Raw genomic sequence first — 23,850 nt, 5'->3', positions numbered from 1 at the left:
TCTCCGCGACAAAAAAAAGTTCGAATGTCAAAATCGAAATTCAAGGCAATGATGAATTTTTTTTTTTTTTTTGACATCAAAGGGATTGTGCACATTGATTGGGTACCAGAGGGGCAAACAGTGAATCAGCATTACTACATTAGCGTCCTGGCTACCCTACGTGAGCGAGTACGGAGAAAACGGAACGATTTGTGGAGAAAAAAGTCATGGATCCTTCACCAAGACAATGCCCCAGCTCACAGTGCGTTGTCAGTGAAGACGTTTTTGGCAAAACACAACATTCCCATCTTAGATCATCCACCCTACTCACCTGATTTGGCATCCTGTGACTTTTTTCTTTTCCCTAAAGTCAAGTCAGCTTTGAAAGGAACTAGATTTGAGACTGTTGAAGCAGTAAAAGAAAAAGCGACGGAAGTAATGTATGGACTTACCGAAAATGATCTGCAGCATTGCTATGAACAGTGGAAAATTCGTATGGAGCGGTGTAGAGACCGAGGAGGAGAGTACATTGAAGGAGATAACATGAAATTGTAAATAATTGTAAATAAATGTTTTTTCCAGCATCAGTCCGGTTTTTTTCTAGCCGCACCTCGTAAGAAAGATAAGCCTAAGGAAAGGGGAAACATAGCAACAAGAATGTAACAGGAAATTGTTATTGCCTGGCCACTTACGTAAAATATGGGCGAGCTTGTCACACAGTGAGCAAATTAAAATCCTCCCCCTAAAATCTTTGTAAAAACATTTCACAGGGCACAGAACTTTAAAACTTTAACCACATTCGTCCGAGTGTTGCCTAAAAGAGATGGCAGGTCCGCTGGCAAGTCAGCAGCGACCCGCTGGTCAGAAAATAAAACGGAATCCAATAAAACGTGGCGCACAGTGACCTGGACGCCGCTAGCACCACACATTGGAGGGTCCTCTCGCCGGAGCAGGAAGCCATGCGTCATAGGGCTGTGGTCTATTCGAAGCCGAGAGAGGAGAACCTCGTCCCGTCGATGGGGCTGAAAGGAAGTACACCACACACGCGTTGTGGGCTTGACTATACGGAGCTTATTGTCAGTCACTTCCAGCCACTCATCCTCCCACCGAAGCATGACCCATGAGCTCAACAGCGAGGTGAGTGCGTGCAAGGGGATAGCACACTGAGATACTTGTGGGACGAGACACGCCTCCTTGGCTGCGAGATCTGCCCTTTCATTCCCAGCAATGCCGACATGCCCCGGAACCCAGCAGAAAGCTACAACCTTCCCCAGTCGCTGTAGTCGGAGGAGGGCATCCTGGATGGTCTGGACAATTTTGTCTGCCGGATACAAACGTTGCAATGAGTGAAGGGCACTGAGTAAATCGGAACAGACAAGAAATTTAGGAGAGAAAGAACGTCTCATGTGCTCCAGTGCCCGAAAGATCGCAAACAATTCTGCATCAAAGACAGTAAAAGTCTGAGGCAGTCGGACCTTGAGGACACGATATGGGAAAACAACTGAGCAACCAACAGAATCCCCTTGTTTCGACCCATCCGTAAAAACAGCTACATAGTCGTGGTGCTCAGATAAAATGGCAGAAAATGCTGCATTAAAAACGGTGGCAGGAGTGCAATCTCTATTGTACTGCAATAAATCTAAAATCACTCCGGGTCTCTTCAGTAACCATGGTGGCAGGCGGTTAAAACCTTGGATTTGGGGTTGTACAGACTCCACACCGAGGGACTCTAGTACACGTTGCACACAGATCCCAAACGGCAACCTGGCCCGGGGACGGCGGGAAAAAAGGCGGTCCAGAGGTGGATGGGCAACAAGACGGTGAGCAGGCGAGCTGGGAGCTGCAAGAAACTTACTAGCCTGGCGCACCAGCAGGAGCTGCCGCCGGATGGTAAGTGGCGGTTCGCCAGACTCAGCACAGAGGCTGGGGACGGGACTGGTCCGATAAGCACCCGTGGCCAGTCGGATCCCAGCATGGTGAACAGCGTCAAGGATCCGCAAATAAGATGGTCTCGCTGACCCATATACTGTGCACCCATAGTCCAGCCGTGAACGCACAAAAGCTCCATAAAACTGAAGGAGACGCGCCCTGTCCGAGCCCCAAGACCTGTGGCTGAGGCACTTGAGAATGTTCAGTGCCTTCAGCGTTATGGCTTTCAAGTCACGTAGGTGTGGCAGCCATGACAACCTGGAGTCGAAAATTAGGCCCAGAAACCGCACTGTGTCTCTAAAATGTAGGACAGTATCCCCCATATCGATGGCAGGCAAAGTAAAAAGATGACGAGAACGATTAAAATGAACACAAACACACTTATCGGCAGAAAACCGAAAACCCGTCTTTGCAGCCCACTCCTCTAACCGCCGCACTGTTAGCTGCAACTGACGGCTCACGGTTGCAACACTGGAGGAGGAACAGAAAACAGCAAAGTCGTCCACAAATAAGGAGCACTGTACTGGACTCCTCACTGTAGACGTTATACTGTTGATGGCTATGGCAAAGAGGGTAACGCTTAAAACACTGCCCTGGGGGACACTGTTCTCTTGCTCAAAGCGATCAGACAGTGAGTTACCAACACGGGTCCGAAAAAACCGCTGAGACAGGAAAGACCGAATGAAAATCGGGAGGCGGCCACGAAAGCCCAATTGATGCATTTGTGCAAGAATACAGTGTCTCCAAGTAATATCATATGCCTTACTGATATCAAAGAAGATACCGATACAGTGATGCTGACGGAGAAAAGCCTGCTGAATAGCCGCCTCTAGGAGGGTCAGGTTGTCGACCGTGGACCGAAATTTTCGGAATCCACACTGAAAGCGGCTAAGGAGCTGTCTGGTCTCTAACAGCCAGACCAGACGCCGGTTAACCATCCGTTCCGGGGTCTTTCCGACACAGCTTGTCAAGGCGATACTACGATAACTACCGGGACATGTGCGGTCCTTTCCTGGTTTGAGGAGAGGGATGAGGATTGCCTCCCTCCACGAGGTGGGGAACACTCCTGTCTACCATATGAGATTAAAACATTCGAGGAGGATTTCCTTTGACGCCGCTGGCAGATGTCGAAGCATGGAGTACCGGATGCGGTCGTAACCTGGTGCAGTGTCAGAAGTCTCAGTAAGTGCCGATTCAAGTTCCCACATGGAGAAAGGAGAATTGTAGGCCTCAGAACTGTTCGACCGAAAGTCCAAGGTCGCTCTTTCGACAGTCGCACGGTAGCGACGAAACGCTGGATCCTGATTTGCAGTGGCAGCACTTTATGCAAAATGCTCTGCCAGCGTCTGAGCAATGGCTTTGGGTGTCGTTTGGAGGCATCCCTGGTTCAGGACAGCAGCTATTGGTAAGCGGCTATGTTTACTGGAAATCCTCCGGATGGCTGCCCATACTTTTGTGGAACAAGTGGAACGGTTGATGGAGTCCAGGAACTCCTGCCATGACCTTTTCTTGCTCTCTTTAATGACACGGCGTGAGCTGGTTCTCGCGATTCGAAAGGCGGTAAGATTGACCGCTGTTGGGCGGCATTTAAATCGGCGAAGAGCCGCACGCCTGTCCCGGATGGCTGAACGGCAGTCTTCTGTCCACCAAGGCACAAGGCGCCGCTTAAGAGTGCTGGAAGACTGTGGTATGGACAGGTCAGCAGCATGATGGACCACAAGCGTGATGTGATCCACCCGTTCCTGTACGTTATTGTGGCGGTCAAAGACAGCCAACCGAGTGAACAGTGGCCAGTTAGCCCTGCCAATCATCCACGATGGTGGCCGCTGCTCCAGCAATACACCATCCAGGAGATGAATGCGGATAGGGAAGTGATCGCTGGAATAAAGGTCGTCAATGACCTCCCAGTGAACAGAGTCGGTGAGGGTTGAAGAGCAGAAAGATAGGTCAATGGCTGAGAATGACCCTGTAGCAGTAGAGAAATGAGTCGGAGTACCTGTGTTGAGGATGCACAACACTTGAGATGTTAGGAGGCTCTCCAAAATTCGACCTCGAGCGCAAAGAGAAGTGGAGCCCCACAGGACATGATGGGCACTGAAGTCTCCCAGGAGGAGAAATGGGCGGGGGAGTTGGTCGATAAGATCTGTGAGAGCATCTAAGGTCATTGCATCCAGAGGGGGTAAATAAAGGGATCAAACGGTAAGCCTCCAAGGTGAATGAATTTCAACTGCAACTGCTTGCAGGTCAGTATCCAGGGGGAGAGCAGAGGAGTGGTGGTCATTATTGACAAACACAGCGACTCCGCCTTTGGCCCTTTCTCCAGTCAGGTCATCTTTGCGATATGACGCATTGCTCCTTAGTACAGGTGCATCAGATGGTTTTAAATGCGTTTCCTGTAAACACAAGCACAGGGGGCGTTGCCGTGCTAGGAGGTTCAGTTCCTCCACATGTGCCCGGAATCCATTCACGTTCCACTGTATAATGGGAGCCATCTATCAGGTTGGGAGTACCTTCATTCTCACTTTCTGTCAGGGAGGAGAGCCCACAACAGGTGGAGGCTCAGTTTTGGGGCGAGATGATTGCCCCAGTCTGACATCAACCTCCATCGCCTCAGAAGAGGAGTCGAGAGAGACATAAGAGAGAATGACATCCACATCAGGAGACTGTATAACTGCAGTCTCCTTTAGTGGGCGAGTCTTCACCTTTGTCTTTGGCTTCGACGTTCTGGCCTGAGGTGGCATTGGAGCCAAAACCTCAGAAGCAGTAGGGGGTGTAGCAGCGCTGGGCAGTGCACAAGACTGGACCCGGGAAGGGGCAGGAAGTTCCATGATCTCAGCTACCACGGCCTGGTCAGAAGACCGGGGGGGGGGGGGGAGCAGCAGGCTTCACAGGAACGGCAGCAGCACACATACATTGACAAGCGCAGGTGCTAGTGCTGACAGTAGCAACCTCCGTTTGTGTAGTGGCATCGGCTTTCAAGACTGGTTGTTTGAGAATGGAAGAAAAGGAAGCAGCGAAGGTGGGCGGCTGCATGGACTTGTAAATTTTCTTCGCCTCACCATATGGGATGCGTTTTGTAGTTTTTAGTTCCTGGATCTTCCGTTCCTCAAGGAAAACTCTGCATTCCCTACTCCACACAGGGTGATCCCCAGAGCAGTTGACACACTTGGGAGGAGAGGAGCAACCAACTCCCTCATGGGCGGCTTTACCACAATTCCCGCAAGTGGCTTCCCCTCTACAGCCGAGAGTAGTGTGTCCAAAATGTTGGCATTTAAAACACCGCATGGGGTTGGGGTAATAAGGCCGTACACTGAGACGTAGGAAACCTGCCTTCACATGCTCTGGCAATTTGGTGCTGTTAAATGTAAGGATAAATGAGTCAGTCTTTATGAGAGCACCATCCACCCGCTTCATAATGTGTTGCACGTCGACAATTCCTTCCCGGGACCACTCAGCCTTCAGTTCGTCTTGGGGAATGTCAACGAGATCTCTGCAAGTCACAACACCCTTGCTGTAGTTCAAGGTGTTGTGAAATTCAGTCTCTATCGCAAACTCCCCAAGAAATTGTGCCTTCTGAAGGTTCTGGACTTGCTGGAAGCTAGATGTTTCAACCAACAAGGTGCCATTTCGCAAGCGCTTTACAGATTTTAATGTGCCAGCAATACCTTCTAAGCCCTTCTGTATATAAAATGGCGAAACTTTTTCAAAACTCCCATCTTTTCTTTTAATTATGAAATACACATTCTGCGAAGCAGCATGCATTCTGTTACTACTACCTGAATCAGGAGGACTGGCTACACGAGCCCTCTTGTTGGATTGGGTGTTAGAACCCACCAGCGGTCCACCCTTTCCGCTGGCAGGAGAAGAATAAAAGTTCGAGGGTTCCATCTTGGTCCCACGAGCAGCTAGGGAACTAGAAGTCCACTTAGACAGAGCCCCCCGTGCTTAGGTAAGCCTTATACAACTGGGGTGCGGCAGGTGCCCCAGAGGTTGCCCGCTTGTGACTGTTCCACCCCAACAGCCATGCATCTTATAGGCGCGCAGCACACCGTAAGATTGAGGAGTTTTTATAGAGGTTTACCTTCCTCGCAATCCAGGCGGTCAAGCCAAGATTACCATTCCCCGCAGCACACAACATTCCACTGCCGCGCCATGCGGTGGTCGCTGAAGCCTGTCCGGGGGTTACAGTGACAGGAGGCTGGCGGCGCTGACCAAACCCCAGCTCAGGACCCCGGGGCCGCCAAGCCCGTACTCAGCAAATGAATGCTGAGCCCCTGGGGGTGGTTCCTTTGAAAGGGCACGGTTGACTTCTTTGCCCATTCTTCCCTAATCCGATGGGATCGACGAACGCGCTGTTTGGTCCCCACCTCAAAATCAACCAACCAACCAATCTCCCCCTCCCCCCTCTCCTTTGCCCTTCGTCACTTTTTCGCCTGTCACAAAAAATGCAGCTCCATAGAAGGAGCATCCGGGGCATAACCTAGCTACGTAACTGACTGAGCCCAGCACACATTTATTTCTGTTAATTTACAGATCAAAGATCCGTAAAGCAAGGAGGCGAGCGAGCAAACCCACACAGAACGATAAGAAACAGCGCAGACTGACTCATACCTCCAGTGAGGACGAGATGCCGGAATCGCCGGGGGCGGGGCTGGAACGCGAGCTGGTGCTGGAGCCGGCGTAGGACGCCGAGACGTCGTTGCAGACGCGCAGCTTGGGCCCGGCGTCCGGCTTGTGGGCGGCGGCACGGGTCGGCGGCTCAAAAGGAGGCGCAGGGGGTCGTGCGGCAGCGTTGGGGCTCCGCTCTGCCACGTGGCCGGCCGCAAGGGCGGCTGCAGGCGCCTCAGGCCGTCTCGGCGAACGAGGCCGCGCAAGCGGCGGCGGCTTGTCCATTTTCTGTGCAGTAATATCGTCCGAGGACGGTGTTTCCAAAATGCTGGGTGGTCCATTGATCGTGACCGGGCCAAATATCTCGCGAAATAAGCGTCAAACGAAAAAACTGCAAAGAACGAAACTCGTCTAGCTTGAAGGGGGAAACCAGATAACGCTATGGTTGGCCCACTAGATGGCGCTGCCATAGATCAAACAGATATCAACTTCGTTTTTTTAAAATAGGAACCCTCATTTTTTATTACATATTCGTGTAGCACCTTAACAAATATGAATGTTTTAGTTGGACCACTTTTTTCGCTTTGTGATAGATGGCGCTGTAATAGTCACAAACGTATAAGTACGTGGTATCACGTAACTATTCGCCAGTGCGGACGATATTTGCTTCCTGATACATCACCCATGTTGAAATGGACCGTTTACCAATTGCGGAAACGGTCGATATCGTGTTGATGTATGGCTATTGTGATCAAAATGTCCAACAGGCGTGTGCTATGTATGATGCTCGGTATCCTGTACATCATCCAAGTGTCCGGACCGTTCGCCGGATAGTTCGTCATTTAAGGAAACGGGAAGTGTTCAGCCACATGTGAAACGTCAACCACGACCTGCAACAAATGATGATACCCAAGTAGATGTTTCAGCTGCTGTCGTGGCTCATCCGCACATAAGTAGCAGACAAATTGCGCGAGAATCGGGAATCTCAAAAACGTCGGTCCTGAGAATGCTACATCAACATCGATTGCACCCGTACCATATTCCTATGCACTAGGAATTGCATGGCGACGACTTTGAACGTCGTGTACAGTTCTGCCACTGGGCACAAGAGAAATTACAGAACGATGACAGATTTTTTGCACGTGTTCAATTAGCGACGAAGCGTCATTCACCAACAGCGGTAACGTAAACCGGCATAATATGCACTATTGGGCAACAGAAAATCCACGATGGCTGCGACAAGTGGAACATCAGCGACCTTGGCGGGTTAATGTATGGTGCGGCACTATGGAAGAAAGAATAATTAGCCCTCATTTTATCGATGGCAATCTAAATGGTGCAATGCATGCTGACTTCCTACGTAATGTTATACCGATGTTACTACAAGACGTTTCATGCATGACAGAATGGCGATGTACTTCCAACATGATGGATGTCCGCGCACATAGCTCGTGTGCGGTTGAAGCGGTATTGAATAGCATATTTCATGATCCCCCCCCCCCCCCCCCCCCCCATGAACCATGGACCTTGCCGTTGGTGGGGAGGCTTGCGTGTCTCAGCGACACAGATAGCCGTACCGTAGGTGCAACCCCAACGGAGGGGTATCTGTTGAGAGGCCAGACAAACATGTGGTTCCTGAAGCGGGGCAGCAGCCTTTTCAGTAGTTGCAGGGGCAACAGTCTGGATGATTGACTGATCTGGCTTTGTAGCATTAACCAAAACGGCCTATCTGTGCTGGCACTGTGAACGGCTGAAAGCAAGGAGAAACTACAGCCGTAATTTTTCCCCAGGGCATGCAGCTTTACTGTATGGTTAATTGATGATGGCGTCCTCTTGGGTAAAATATTCCAGAGGTAAAATAGTCCCCCATTCGGATCTCCGGGCGGGGACTACTCAAGAGGACGTCGTTATCAGGAGAAAGAAAACTGGCGTTCTACGGATCGGAGCATGGAATGTCAGATCCCTTAATCGGGCAGGTAGGTTAGAAAATTTAAAAAGGGAAATGGATAGGTTAAAGTTAGATATAGTGGGAATTAGTGAAGTTCGGTGGCAGGAGGATCAAGACTTTTGGTCAGGTGAATACAGGGTTATAAATACAAAATCAAATAGGGGTAATGCAGGAGTCGGTTCAATAATGAATAAAAAATAGGAGTGCGGGTAAGCTACTACAAACAGCATAGTGAACGCATTATTGTGGCCAAGATAGACACGAAGCCCACGCCTACTACGGTAGTACAAGTTTAGATGCCAACTAGCTCTGCAGATGATGAAGAAATTGAAGAAATGTATGCTGAAGTAAAAGAAATTATTCAGATAGTGAAGGGAGACGAAAATTTAATAGTCATGGGTGACTGGAATTCGTCAGTAGGAAAAGGGAGACAAGGAAACATAGTAGGTGAATATGGATTGGGGGGAAGAAATGAAAGAGGAAGCCGCCTGGTAGAATTTTGCACAGAGCATAACTTAATCATAGCTAACACTTGGTTCAAGAATCATAAAAGAAGGTTGTATACATGGAAGAATCCTGGAGATACTAAAAGGTATCAGATAGATTATATAATGGTAAGACAGAGATTTAGGAATCAGGTTTTAAATTGTAAGACATTTCCAGGGGCAGATGTGGACTCTGACCACAATCTGTTGGTTATGAACTGTAGATTAAAACTGAAGAAACTACAAAAAGGTGCTAATTTAAGGAGATGGGACCTGGATAAACTGACTAAACCAGAGGTTGTAGAGAGTTTCAGGGAGACCATAAGGGAACAATTGACAGGAATGGGGGAAAGAAGTACAGTAGAAGAAGAATAGGTAGCACTGTGGGGTGAAGTAGGGAAGGCAGCAGACTATCAAGTAGGTAAAAAGACGAGGGCTACTAGAAATCCTTGGGTAACAGAAGAAATATTGAATTTAATTGATGAAAGGAGAAAATATAAAAATGCAGTAAATGAAGCAGGCAAAAAGGAATACAAACGTCTCAAAAATGAGATCGACAGGAAGTGCAAAATGTCTAAGCAGGGATGGCTAGAGGACAAATGTCCTCACTAGGGGTAAGATAGATACTGCCTACAGGAAAATTTAAGAGACCTTTGGAGAGAAGAGAACCACTTGTATGAATATCAAGAGCTCAGATGGAAGCCCAGTTCTAAGCAAAGAAGGGAAGGCAGAAAAGTTGGAAGGAGTATATAGAGGGTTTATACAAGGGCGATCTACTTGAGGACAATGTTATGGAAATGGAAGAGGATGTAGATGAAGACGAAATGGGAGATAAGATACTGCGTGAAGAGTTTGACAGAGCACTGAAAGACCTGAGCCGAAACAAGGCCCCGGGAGTAGATAACATTCCATTAGAACTACTGACGGCCTTGGGAGAGCCAGTCCTGAAAAAACTCTACCATCTGGTGAGCAAGATGTATGAGACAGGCGAAATACCCACAGACTTCAAGAAGAATATAATAATTCAAATCCCAAAGAAAGCAGGTGTTGATAGATGTGAAAATTACCGAACTATCAGTTTAATAAGTCACAGCTGCAAAATACTAACTCGAATTCTTTACAGACAAATGGAAAAACTGGTAGAAGCGGACCTCGGGGAAGATCAGTTTGGATCCCGTAGAAATGTTGGAACACGTGAGGCAATATTAACCTTACGACTTTTCTTCGAAGAATGATTAAGAAAAGGCAAACCTACGTTTCTAGCATTTGTAGACTTAGAGAGAGCTTTTGACAATGTTAACTGGAATACTCTCTTTCAAATTCTGAAGGTGGCAGGGGTAAAATACAGGGAGCGAAAGACTATTTACAATTTGTACAGAAACCAGATGGCAGTTATAAGAGTCGAGGGGCATGAAAGGGAAGCAGTGGTTGGGAAGGGAGTGAGACAGGGTTGTAGCCTCTCCCCGATGTTATTCAATCTGTATATTGAGCAAGCAGTAAAAGAAACAAAAGAAAAATTCGGAGTAGGTATTAAAATCCACGGAGAAGAAATAAAAACTTTGAGGTTCGCCGATGACATTGTAATTCTGTCAGAGACAGCAAAGGACTTGGAAGAGCATTTGAACGGAATGGACAGTGTCTTGAAAGGAGGATATAAGATGAACATCAACAAAAGGAAAACGAGGATAATGGAATGTAGTCAAATGAAATCGGGTGATGCTCAGGGAATTAGATTAGGAAATGATACACTTAAAGTAGTAAAGGAGTTTTGCTACTTAGGGAGTAAAATAACCGATGATGGTCGAAGTAGAGAGGATATAAAATGTAGACTGGCAATGACAAGGGAATCGTTTCTGAAGAAGAGAAATTTGTTAACATCGAGTATAGATTTAAGTGTCAGGAAGTCGTTTCTGAAAGTATTTGTATGGAGTGTAGCCATGTACGGAAGTGAAATATGGACGATAAATAGTTTGGACAAGAAGAAAATAGAAGCTTTCGAAATGTGGTGCTACAGAAGAATGCTGAAGATTAGATGGGTAGATCACATAACTAATGAGGAGGTATTGAATAGAATTGGGGAGAAGAGGAGTTTGTGGCACAACTTGACAAGAAGAAGGGACCGGTTGGTAGGACATGTTTTGAGGCATCAAGGGATCACAAATTTAGCATTGGAGGGCAGCGTGGAGGTTAAAAATCGTAGAGGGAGACCAAGAGATGAATACACTAAGCACATTCAGAAGGATGTAGGTTGCAGTAAGTACTGGGAGATGAAGAAGCTTGCACAGGATAGAGTAGCATGGAGAGCTGCATCAAACCAGTCTCAGGACTGAAGACCACAACAACAACATTTCATGACAGGTGGGTTGGTCGTCGAAGCACCATACCATGACCCGCACGTTCACCGGATGTGACGTCCCCGGATTTCTCTCTGCGGGGAAAGTTGAAAGATATTTGCTATCGTGATCCACCGACAACGCCTGGCAACATGGGTCACCGCATTGTCAATGCATGTGCGAACATTTCGGAAGGCGAACTACTTGCTGTTGAGAGGAATGTCGTTACACGTATTGCCAAATGCGTTGAGGCTGACGGACATCACTGAGCATTTATTGCATTAATGTGGTATTTACAGGTAATCACGCTGTAACAGCATGCGTTCTCAGAAATGATAAGTTCACAAAGGTACATGTATCACATTGGAACAACCGAAATAAAATGTTCAAACTTACCTACGTTCTGTATTTTAATTTAAAAAACCTACCTGCTCGTCTAAAATTGTGAGCCATATGTTTGTGACTATTACAGCGCCATCTATCACAAAGCGAAAAAAGTGGTCCAACTAAAACATTCATATTTCTTTATGTACTACACGCATATGTAATAAAAAATGGGGATTCCTATTTTTTAAAAAACGTAGTTGATATCCGCTTGACATATGGCAGCGCCATCTAGCGGGCTAACCATAGGGCCATCTGGTTTCCCCCTTCAAGGTAGACGAGTTTCGTTCTTTGTAGTTTTTTCGTTTGATGCTTATTTCGTGAGATATTTGGCCCTGTCACTATCAATGGACCTCCCTGTACAGCGTGTCTCAAAAATAATCACCTGATTTCAAAACTCCATATTTACACATCAGACGGAATAACATTTTCGTGGAAATATATGAAACTCAGCTTTATCTTCAATAATGATAGAAGCTGAAACAATGAGTTAGAACTTGAGCCACAGCTGTGACTTGAACCTACGTCTGTTGTTTAGGAGGCAGATGTACTAACTACTACACCACTATACGGACTACCCAAATCGAATTCCCTTCCTAAAACAAACTTCAGCTCACACATTCAGCCCATTTTCCTGTTCTTGAATCGTCAGTATGACGAGGCTCTTCGACATTGGAGTAACACCCCAGCTTTGTACAGCTAGAATTTCCCCATTTCGTACAAAGCTGGCCAAAGGTGTGAATTGAATTTTGTGTTAGGGAGGGCATTCAACATCGGTAGTCCATGCAGATCTAGGAACTGTGATTCTACGGTGATATAGTGGTTAGTGCAACTACATCGTAAGTAGGCGACCTGTATTCAAATCCTGTTTTGGCATAAAATTTAATTCGCTGCTCCAACTTCTATCTTTATCGAAGACAACGTTGGCACTCATTTGTCTCCAGAGGAAAACGTAATTCCATCAGATCAATAGATCACCTATGCTTGAGGTAGAGGCAGGATTTCCCCATTATGTACAAAGCTGGGATCATATTCCAGTGTCTGAGAGCCTTGGCAATACTAATAATTTAAGAAGGGGAAAATTAGCTAAAGGTGTGATTTGAAGTTTGTGTTAGGGAGGGCATTCGACTTAAGTAGTCCGTGCAGATGTCGCAACCACAGTGCCACGGTGATGTAGCGGTTAGCAAATCTGTCTTTGTAAGCAGAAGGCCTGTGTTCAAGCCGTGGCTGTTGGACAAATTTTAAGTGATTGCTTCAGCTTCTATCCCTATCCATATTTATTGATAAATACGTACGCCAAATATGGGATCAATTACAAGGAACTCACAAAGTCTTAAAGTTTTAGCTATGCAATTACAAATGCTCTGTCGATCCAACAGCAGCAGCATGAACAACATCCAGACGATACCTTAATTCGTCATATACTTTACACAATGTATTTGCTTTTACAGAAGCTATGGCAGCTGTTGTTCTGTTCTTCATATCTTCTATGCCACGAGATAAAGTGGAGATGGACACTCTTTCCTTCACGTCTCCTCACAGGAGAAAATCACATGGGGTCACGTCTGACGATCTTGGAGGCCAAGAATGCAGGGCAGTGTCTCGGAGTCCCTACCCAGCGTTGAGGCAGAGTGTCATTGAGAAACTGACATACGTTGTTGTGGCAGTGTGGTGGAGCTCCATCATGTTGGAAAATGAAGTCATCGGAGCTCTCTTGAAGTAGTAAAAAAAAAGTAGATTCTGCGCATTTGAAGATAGCTCGACGCTGAATAGCGCACAAGACAGCCCATTCGATATTTTTTGTGGGGGTATGTAAAAGAATATGCGTTCATCTCCCCTTTACCTCCTGAGAAGAAAATAACAGTTGCCATAGCTTCTGTAAAAGCAGATAAACTGTGTAAAGTTTATGAGGAATTAAGCTATCGTTTATATGTTGTTCGGGACAGTTATTTTGCTCTACAAATAGCAAAATTTATCTATCACTTTTGTGTCTCATTACCTAATCTAACTCTCTTAGCGTTGCCTAATTTAATTTGACCACACTGATAACACCTTCCTTACTTTCGTTCATGTTCATTTTATAATCCCTTCCCAAGAAACTATCCATTCCGTTCCGTTCAACTAATATTCCAAGTCCTTTGCCGTCTCTGACATTGTTACAATGTCATCGACAAATCTCAGTTTTTATTTCTTCACCTTGTACTTTAAATAACTTTACCATACTTCTCCTTGGTCTCTTTTACTGCTTGATCAATGAGCTGACAGAATATCATTGGGTACAGGCTACACCCGTCTCATTTCGTTCTCAACAACTGTTTCCCTTTCATATCCTTCGACTCCTGTTATTCCAGTCTGGTTTCTGTACAAGTTGTAGCTGGCTGCTGGTCGCTGTATCTAATTTCCTCTACTTTCATTATTAAAAAAAGTTATTCTAGCCCACAATGTCAATTTTTTTTTCTGAATCTACAAATGCTGTACATGTATTATCATCTTTCTTTAGTTTATCTTGGAAGAATCGTCTTAGGATCAGTATTGTCCAGCGCGTTTCTACATTTTCCCGGGGTCCAAAAGGATCTTCCCCGATGCTTCCCACTCTTCTTTAAATAACCCGTGTTGGTATTTAGTAAACTTGATTTAATAGACTGATGGTGTGGTAATATTCACATCTGTCATCACCTACCTTCTTTACAACATTGTAATTATTCTATTATTCTTGATTTCTGAGTGGACTTCCGTTATTTTGATACCCAGTCCAGTCACATTAATATCATCACTGCCTATGTTCGACAAAAAGGTGCAATAACCACTCACAGACGGCAAGTGGCAGCAGTATCAGTGAAGAGTATGTGAAACATATTGGGGGACACAGAAAAAGATGCAGCCATTGTCGTAATGTGGAAACGGAGCGATTTAACTGACGTCAAAAACGGCATAATCGTTGGATTTCGGGCCAAGGGTGGGCGCATTTCTGAGATGACTAAGTCTGTAACCTGTTCACATGCCACCTCGGTTAACCGTGCAGGACAAAATGGTACTATCTAAAACTGGTGCCGAGGCAGATACGGTGCCCTATGGGCAATAGATGAAGGATTGAATGATCACTGTGGAGATGTGTATGGATGAACGTATGAGCAATTGTTGAACAACTCACCACCCAGATGAACCAAGGGACTACTAACAGCGTCCCCTCAACAACCGTACAGCGAGCATTGCCGCGTGTGGACCTCTGCATCAGGCACCTAGTTCATGCACCCGTGCTCACTGCCATTCATCGGCGACGAAGTCAGGAATTCGAATGCCAATACTGCAGCTGGACATCCACTGAGTGGCGACAGGTGGCCTTTTCACCTGAATCACGCTTTATGCTACATCGGACCGATAGCCGATGGCAAATATGGTGTGAAACGGTGAAAGCCAACAAGGAGGGAGCGCCATGGCCTATGGAATGTTTTCGTGGCTTTCCCTGGGAATGTATCGACGCCAAGTATGCATCAGTCCCTGGGGACCATGTCCACCTCTGCATGCAGTTTGTTTTTCCTCGGCACAAAGGCATCTGCCAGCTGGACAGTGCAACATGTCACACAGCTCGCAGTGTACGTGTGTGATTTGAAGAGCACCAGGATGAGTTTACCGCCGTCCCTCGGCCACGAAACTCCCTGGATTTAAGCCCAGTCGACAGCTTGTGAGACCACCTCGATCTGGATGTTCAGCCATGTATCCTCAGCCGAGAAGCCTAGCGCAGTGGTCACAACACTAGAGTCGGCATGGCTCCACATGCCTCTCTGAAACTTCCACATTGACTCTGTTCCTGCACGCCTCGCAGCGTTCCGTGCAGCAAAAGGTGGTTGTTCAGGCGTTTGACAGGTGGTCACATGAATGTGCTGGACGGTGTAGAATTCCATGGGGGGGGGGGGGGGGGGGGGGAATTCTGTCATGGCGCACAATATTAAGAATCTCTTTCAATAATACTGTCTCCAGGTTCGTTTCCTTTGTGTAACCCTTCTATATATTTCTTGCAACTTTTTGGGCCTTTCCTTAATACTTTATACCGCTTTATCAGCGAAAATAGCAAACGAATAGAAAATATGATAATACAGTAATCAGGCTGCTGCTCTTCTTTGTAATGTGTAAGGAAGCTGAAGTCACTCCACATTCGGCTGTCGCAGAGTGCTGAGCTACGATTTACCAGCACCGCCACATGTACTTCCTTTTCATAGTTTCTGGTAGCTGCAGTTTTGTTTACAAAAGAGACTGCATACAAGTCTTTTGTACGCCTTACATTAAAACACTGCTGAAGTTTATGGGGCCCACTTCCTGTCGGACTACCAGAGGACGTCGAGCGCATACAAAGATGGAATCAAAAACACACTGCAATAAATTTCTTTTTATTGATCCATTTTTTGAACTTCGGTATTATTTAGACGCATGCTATATGTGTCTTAACAATTTTTTTAGTCTCCAGCCATGCTGACGATTTCATTTCTATGTGCAATCTTTCGACAACTGATCTAGTCGTCTTCGTCATTTCCGGCGTATTCGGCGTGCTTGTAGATACACGAGGCAACCCGGTCAGGCTGAACGCCTTAGACACACTGTCCAGTGAGTGCAGAAAGGTGGAGGCTCCCTGCTGTTTTGGGGTGGCATTATGTGAGGCATACGTGGTGGCCATGGAGGGTGCCGTAACGGCTGTACGATACGTGAATGCCGTCCACCTACTGATAGTGCAACCATATCGGCAGCATACTGGCGAGGCATTCGTCTTCATGGGCGACAATTCGCGCCCCAATAGTGCACATCTTGTGAATGACTTCCTTCAGGATAACGACATCACTTGACTAGAGTGGCGAGAATGTTCTCCAGACATGAACCCTATTGAACATGCCTGGGATAGATAGAAAAGGGCTGTTTATGGACGATGTGACCCACCAATCACTCTGAGGGATCTACGCTGAACCGCCGTTGAAGAATGGCACAATCTGGACCAACAGTGCCTTGATGAACGTGTGGACAGAATGCCACGACGAATAGAGGCATGCATCAGTGCAAGAGGACGTGCTGCTCGGTATTAGAGGTACCAGTGAGTACAGCAATCTGGACCACCATCTCTGAAGGTCTCGCTTTATGGTGATACAACATGCAATATGTGGTTTTCATGAGCAATAAAAAGGACGGAAATGTGTAAAGGTTCCGGAACTCTCAGAATCAAAGTGATGCAAAACTTTTTTTCATGTGTGTAGAAACGTACGTCATGACTTCAAAAACTTCACTGGAAACAGCACTAAAAAATTTTGGACATCTGGATTTCACCCTTAATAACGATATGGTTCGATCAAAGATAGACTCCATTAACAGTTAATATGATCATCGCTGTAGCTGAGTCCTACGAGACATCTACGTTTAGAATTTGATATCCATCTGTAGGCTGCAAATCTCTGTGAAACTCATGACAGAGACTATATACAGGGCGTTTCAAAAAGAAAGAGCAGATTTCAAACATTTATTTCTCAAAAACTACAAATGATAGAAACACAATTCCAACGGTCCTTCACTCAATATGAGTACCAAATGTTACACAACAAATATCAAAACTGTACCTCAATATGAGCACCATTTGTTACACGACAAATATCAAACCGGTATCTCATTTCTTGCCACACACGACGCAACTGGTCTTTAGTTACCGAATTCACGGCCGCAACAATTCGATGTCGTACCTCTTGAAGAGTAGCGGGCATAGGTGGGACATAAACACAGTCCTTTATGTACCCCCACAAATAAAAATCGCAGGGAGTAAGGTCTGGTGACCTGGGAGGCCACAGACGATGACATTGATCTTGTGCTCCTGCTCTTCCAATCCACCGTCCTGGAATGGTGTTATTTAGGTACCGTCGTACAGGTTCAGAGAAGTGTGGTGGGGCGCCATCTTGCATGAAGATGAAGTGATTTGAATCTTCCTGAAGTTGAGGAAATAGCCAGTTTTCTAACATGTCCAGGTAAATGGTTCCTGTGATAGTTTTCTCCATGAAAAAGAAAGGTCCATAAACTTTGTTTACCGAAATTGCACAAAAGACGTTAACCTTTGGTGAGTCTCTTTCATGTTGAATAACGTCCCTCGGAGTTTCACTCGCCCAAATTCGTACGTTATGCCGATTAACTTTACCAGAAATGTGAAACGTTGATTCATCTGAAAAAATTAATCGTTCGGCAAAATTGTCCTCTTCCATGTCCTGTAGAATTGCAGTTGAAAATTCGAACCTTTTGTTGTGGTCGTCAGGACGCAATGCTTGCAATAACTGCAGTTTGTACGGCTTCATGTGCAGACGCTTACTCAGAACGCGCCATACCGTTGTTTTAGACATGTTTAGTTCGTGACTTGCCCGTGTCGTGGATTTTCTAGGGCTCCTTTCGTAAGCTGCACGGACACGCTCGACATTTTCATCCGATGTGCGTGGACGACCCGTGCTTTTTCGCTTGCAGATGCAACCATCTTCTACGAATCTGTGATGCCACTCATAAATTTGCTTATGACGAGGCGGCTGTTTGTTGAATTGACGGCGGAATGCACGTTGCACACCAACAATGGACTCTAACTTTGCAAATTGCAGCACACAAAATGATCGTTCCTGTGGTGTCGTCGCCATTTTCCTACAAACAAACGCCAGCGCCACTGCGGATTTGCATGGAACTTCTGCGCGGACCATTGAAAAACTTTGAACCTTTCTCTGACAAGAAACGTTTGAATTGTGTTTCTATCATTTGTAGTTTTTGAGAAATAAATGTTTGAAATCTGCTCTTTCTTTTTGAAACGCCCTGTATTATACTCAACCATTAGAATTCCATGTTTTTCACGCTTATTTTCCAGAGGGAGGTATGTTTATACTTTACACCGCTCATGGTGAGAGTGTTAGCTGTGATTTATTTACCACTTTAGAAGTGAAGTCAAGAAGGCCACGACAGTCCGTGCCCTATTTTCGTCAAAACTGAGTTAATTCTCCATGTCTAAAGATCTAGGTATTCATGTGCCGTTGAATTTCAACAAAAAAGGCACGAGTGGGACTGAAGATCTCAAACTGTGCCCGCTATCGGAAATACCCAGCGAGTATAAAATGCTCTCTGATCTCGGATACAAGTGCGGTTAAAAGGACACAGACATCTCCCTTGACATTTTCGTCTACTAACGTATCTGATAATGCTCATCCTTTCACTCTCTGTAGCCAACAAACACTCGGGTGACGGTATATGGTTATATTGTAAAAGCACGCAGAAAGGTTTTAATTTTGCGTTTGCTTTAAACCTGTAAGAGTCGCACAGCATGAGCTGGTCAATTTCGCATACACACATTTGTTTAAGTTATCTACCCCTGTGCGTGAACAAATATTCCTGCAATGAAGCTAAGAAATGGTGAGGCTCGCAGAACCGCCTGAATGAAGTTTTTAATTATTCCTGTATTGTCACCAGTGACGTTTCGTGTTGTATGCAGAGTGATTATAACTGAAGTCCCAGCTTCAACACTTTGAAAAAAATGAAGTACTGCTCAGAATGACGTCAAATTTGGACCGAATGTTATCGAAGAAAAATTTCCCACTAGATGGCGTTGTAAGCGTCAGAACGTGAATGGATTCGACTACAAATGACAGACAGATCGCAATTCAACAACTATTGTGTATCATATTAAACCAGTCGTACTATGTAACGTGCATGGCCGCACAAGTTTGGCATACAACGGTTGTGGCACTGTTCCACAACGGCAAGGTCGTACTTCATCGGATAGAAAAAAGCGGTTTTTAATTTCCCTGAGGTCAAAAACTGCATATAAAACAACAATGAAATAAATTTTTAAGTTTCACGAGACTGGCGCAAGACATTTTCAATATTCAGTCCACCGTTATCTGACCCAAGTTGAAGTCGAGAACAGGATGAACCATAATAGAGCGGAGTGTCTCTAGGATCACATTCAGAATGGGTTACGCAATGCGTGCCTTCAGTTCAGCAACGTTTATGATCGGAGCACTACACGCAGCATCTTTCAGAATACTCCACAGCCGTAAGTCACACGAATTAAGATCAGGTGATCTGGACGACCAGGCTGTAGGGAAATGTCGGCTGATACTTCCAGCGTTTACCAAATACCTCTTTAGCAGCTGCTTCACTGACTGTGCAGAGGAGCGATATCTTGCATAAAAATGATCCTACCCACACATACATGCAGTTAAAGGATTGGAATGATGGTGGCGCACTAAACACGTTCATAACGTTCACCAGTAACGGTACAAGGTAACAGGACTCGCAGAACCCATCTCCTCGGAAAAATATGACCCTACGATAAGCGGTGCTGTCGACTAACACCACACAGTTACCATTGCAGAACGAAGGGGTACCGGTTGATGTGCGAACGGTTTTTTCATTGCCCTTATTCTGCAATTCTTTGTATTGATATGACCTTACAGATGGAAATGGCCTTCGTCTATCCACAGAATGTTGCATGGCCATTCATTGTCCACTTCTATGCGCGCTTCTATGCGAGCAAACGTTTGTCTTACTGGCAAGCCAGTACGAAGAAGCAACTGCCGAACATGTGTAATTTTGTATGGATGGGAATGCAGGATGTTTTGTCGAATTTTACACACCATGCTGAGAGGGATGTCCGAACTCCGGGCAATTCCCCCTGTACTGCATGTTTGCACAGCCACCGCTCGATATCTCCTGGAACACTGTGGCCACATGTTCTACTGACGTCGGATCGATTGTTTTCCTCCCTCTGCCACACTGTACTACAAAAGAATCTGCTTTTTTTCGAATATCGCAATAATTTTCTCCAGACCCTTGGCAGACATTGGACCAATACCTTTTTACCTAGCCTTGAGTGTCCAGAACTTCTGCAGAGCTACTAGTTGACAGTCGACATTCTTGTTAATGAGCTTTCGTATTTTCTTCAGCAACGCGGTATCCTGCACTGAGACAGTCATGCCGAAAGTCTTTTATTTTGCGTATTCTGTCGCTTACAGTGCCATCTGGTGGGAAAACTTTCGTTAAATTTTTTTGTTTCCATAACCTCCCCCCTTCTCCAACAGTATTCCATTCAAATTTGACGTCATTATGAGCAGTAGTTTGATTCTTACACGGTTTTGAAGCTGGAACTTTAATTGTAATCACCCTGTATTAAAGACTCGTCAGCGGTGCTGTTCTTCAAAATTTAAAAAGGATTGACTCCAAAACTGTATCTTATCTCTGTGAAAGCAGTGCAACAGTAACGATGCTTACATACAATATGTAAAATGTGTCTTTCTCTTTTGCTTGTGCCTTTGATCTACATCGGTGCAGAGTCAGCATCGATATTAATGGATTTCCATGGTTAGGTTAAAGGGAGGCCGAGTAGCCTTCCTGTCACCACGCCCTTAATCTTCTGGGACAGAATATGTGTACCACAATAACTGTGTGCTGTGTTATTCATGTGAAACTGCACAAAAGTTGTCTAAATGTGTATGAATCATGTAACTGAGGTGGGACTTAGGTAGCAGTGAGTAGTGGAACAAAGGGGTGATAGAGCATTTTGTTTGTTTGGGTTGCATTATTCAGCAGCAAGCATACATTTAGGGGCAAATTACATCCCTTAACCTAATGTTATGTTAATTGGTATTTGACCCCCTGGGGATTTACTTGTGACCTGCCAGGGATAATATGTCCTTCTGAGAAATCCCCACCTCTTTCCTACCCCTTCCATCACCCTTCAGGGAAAAGGGATGCCAATCCTGGGACACTTTTTTTTGTTGCCCACTCTCCAGTTGAGTTCTGAGCCGTTTGTCCCCCTCTCCCTCCCCTTTCCTGACCCATACTCCTGGGAAATACCCAGCTATCCCCACCTCTCCTCCCCACCCCCAGTCCCCATCCACCTATTTTCAACATTTGGGAATCACATACGTACAATTCGCACACCAAGTAATTGAATTTCTGCCCCAAATGCATTTTAGTGCTAAATATAACTGAGATCTTGAAGGTACTGACGTTTGAGAACACAAGCACCCTCCTCCACATGCTGCCCTACTCACCACCACCACAATGTTTCCGTCTTACACTAAACTTATCTGGCGAAAAAACCTTCCACTCACACACACAATGGCGACCGCGAAGTGTGCACCATTCGTCGACTGTAGGGTAGCCAAGAGCCATGTCTCCATCAGCTGGGAGAGGAATACAGAGCTGCACATGCATCAGCCATGCAGGCAGTTGTGGGTCCATCTCCTCGTATCCTCACATTGCCCATACCAGATGCTCAGAGACTGGAGAGACTGTCACCTTGACCATCCAGCCAGGAATTTACAGGGTGAAATGAATGTCCAGGGCAAACACTTGCCATATTGAATCTTCTCAAATTTCCACATACAAATTGGAGAATAACCACAACACATATGTACGCTTCTGTTGCTGCTCAACCAGCATACTAATTTGTTCACTATTCAGCCACCCAGAAGGCCATGTGAGCAAAGCACCAGGACTTGTCCCCATAGCTGAGGGTAAGAGTTGACTAGAAGGAGCCTTTCTTTGTACCTAACATGTCTGCACAGGCTAAGCTGCGGCTTACTGTCAGCCAAGCCTCTGTGATCGCCCCTGCTGCTGGCCGCAGATGGGCAGCGCTAAGCCCTTAGCACACTGCGAGACAAGCTGGGGCGGCTTGGGCATAGAGTTCTAACTGCAGTTCCACCCCTGGCATAGACTCTTCCTACATTAAAAAATCCACTTTATCCAACCTGAGATAGGGATGTTGTCCATACACCACGAATTTCTCACGCATAATGTATATTCCTCCCTTTTATAAGAGCTTTTTTCGAGGACAGTAGAAATCGGAGCATACACGCATTTTCACATTGGTAAAGTACCGTTTCTTGTTGTGAAAATTCTCTACAGCAGTATGGCATAGGATATATATATATATATATATATATATATATATATATATATATATGTGTGTGTGTGTGTGTGTGTGTGTGTGTGTGTGGTTCACTTGTTCGGTATATATAAAATGGGTGTGATTCGTCATGTCTGCTTGTTCTGCTCTAAAGTGTCTAGCAGTCTTCAGTTTTTTTTGTAGAAGGAGGAGTCCAACTGGCTAACACTTTCAAATGTTTGTGCTGGCTTTAACAGTTATCTACATGGTAAATTCGTCAAGTTCATCTCTGTCAGGGCTGAGAAACCAGGTCTCCTACTTGTGAATGAGAATGTGATGCCAACAGGAATACTAGGTAAACGTGAAAACAGCAAGAAAGCATCTAAAGACCCGTGATGAAACCGTATAAATTGGAAATGACTGACGCTAAAATTGCTGTTCTGCAGCAATCTGGAATATCACAGTAGCTACCAGTTCTTCCAATTCTTTTTCCTATAGCTCATGCTTATTTTCTTAGGCTTTCAAACATCTGTTCACCACTCATCGGAAATCCACCTTCCTGCCGTCGACTGTGTCACAAACTCTTCTAACTTCTAAAGGAATGTGACAGGACGATCCTTGATAATGGTCATATGTTAGAATGTCCGCCCACGGTAGCTGAGTGGTCAGCGCGATAGAATGTCAGTCCTAAGGGCCCGGGTTTGATTCCCAGCTTGGTTGGAGATCTCTGCTCGCGGACGGAGAGTTATGTTGTCCTAATCATCATCATTTCATCCCCATCGCCGTGCAAGTCGCCGAAGTAGCGTCAAATCGAAAGACTAGCACCCGGCCAACAGTCTACCCAACGGGAGGCCCTAGTCACACGACATTTACATTTTTTTATAAGTTGGAAGAAAATACGAGAAGCCATACCAGAAAATATAGCTCTTAGACCTTTCAGAGGCAGCGGTATAGGGGTGGATGTACATCAGAAACAGCATGCTTCGTCTAAATGTTTGGAATGTCACATACGAATAGTAACCTGGAAAAAGTTATAACTCTGTCCGCCGTTGAAACAACTGAACTGTTAAATTCCACCTCAAATCAAATGTGGTAGCAAGAAAGCGAGTAAAGACCTGTGATCAAACCATATAGCTTGGAAATGGCTGACATTAAAATTGCTGTTCTGATGGAGCAGCAGTAGCTACTAGTTCTTACTAGTTCTTTCTCCCATAGCTTATGCTTATGTTCTTAAAATTTCAGACATCTAGTCACCACTTCATCGGAAATCTACCTTCATGGCAGTGTCTGTGACACAGACTC

Source organism: Schistocerca serialis, chromosome 2 (genome assembly GCF_023864345.2).
Source record: "Schistocerca serialis cubense isolate TAMUIC-IGC-003099 chromosome 2, iqSchSeri2.2, whole genome shotgun sequence".
In the NCBI taxonomy this organism is placed as follows: domain Eukaryota; kingdom Metazoa; phylum Arthropoda; class Insecta; order Orthoptera; family Acrididae; genus Schistocerca; species Schistocerca serialis.
Note: the sequence above shows the minus strand (reverse complement) of the source record.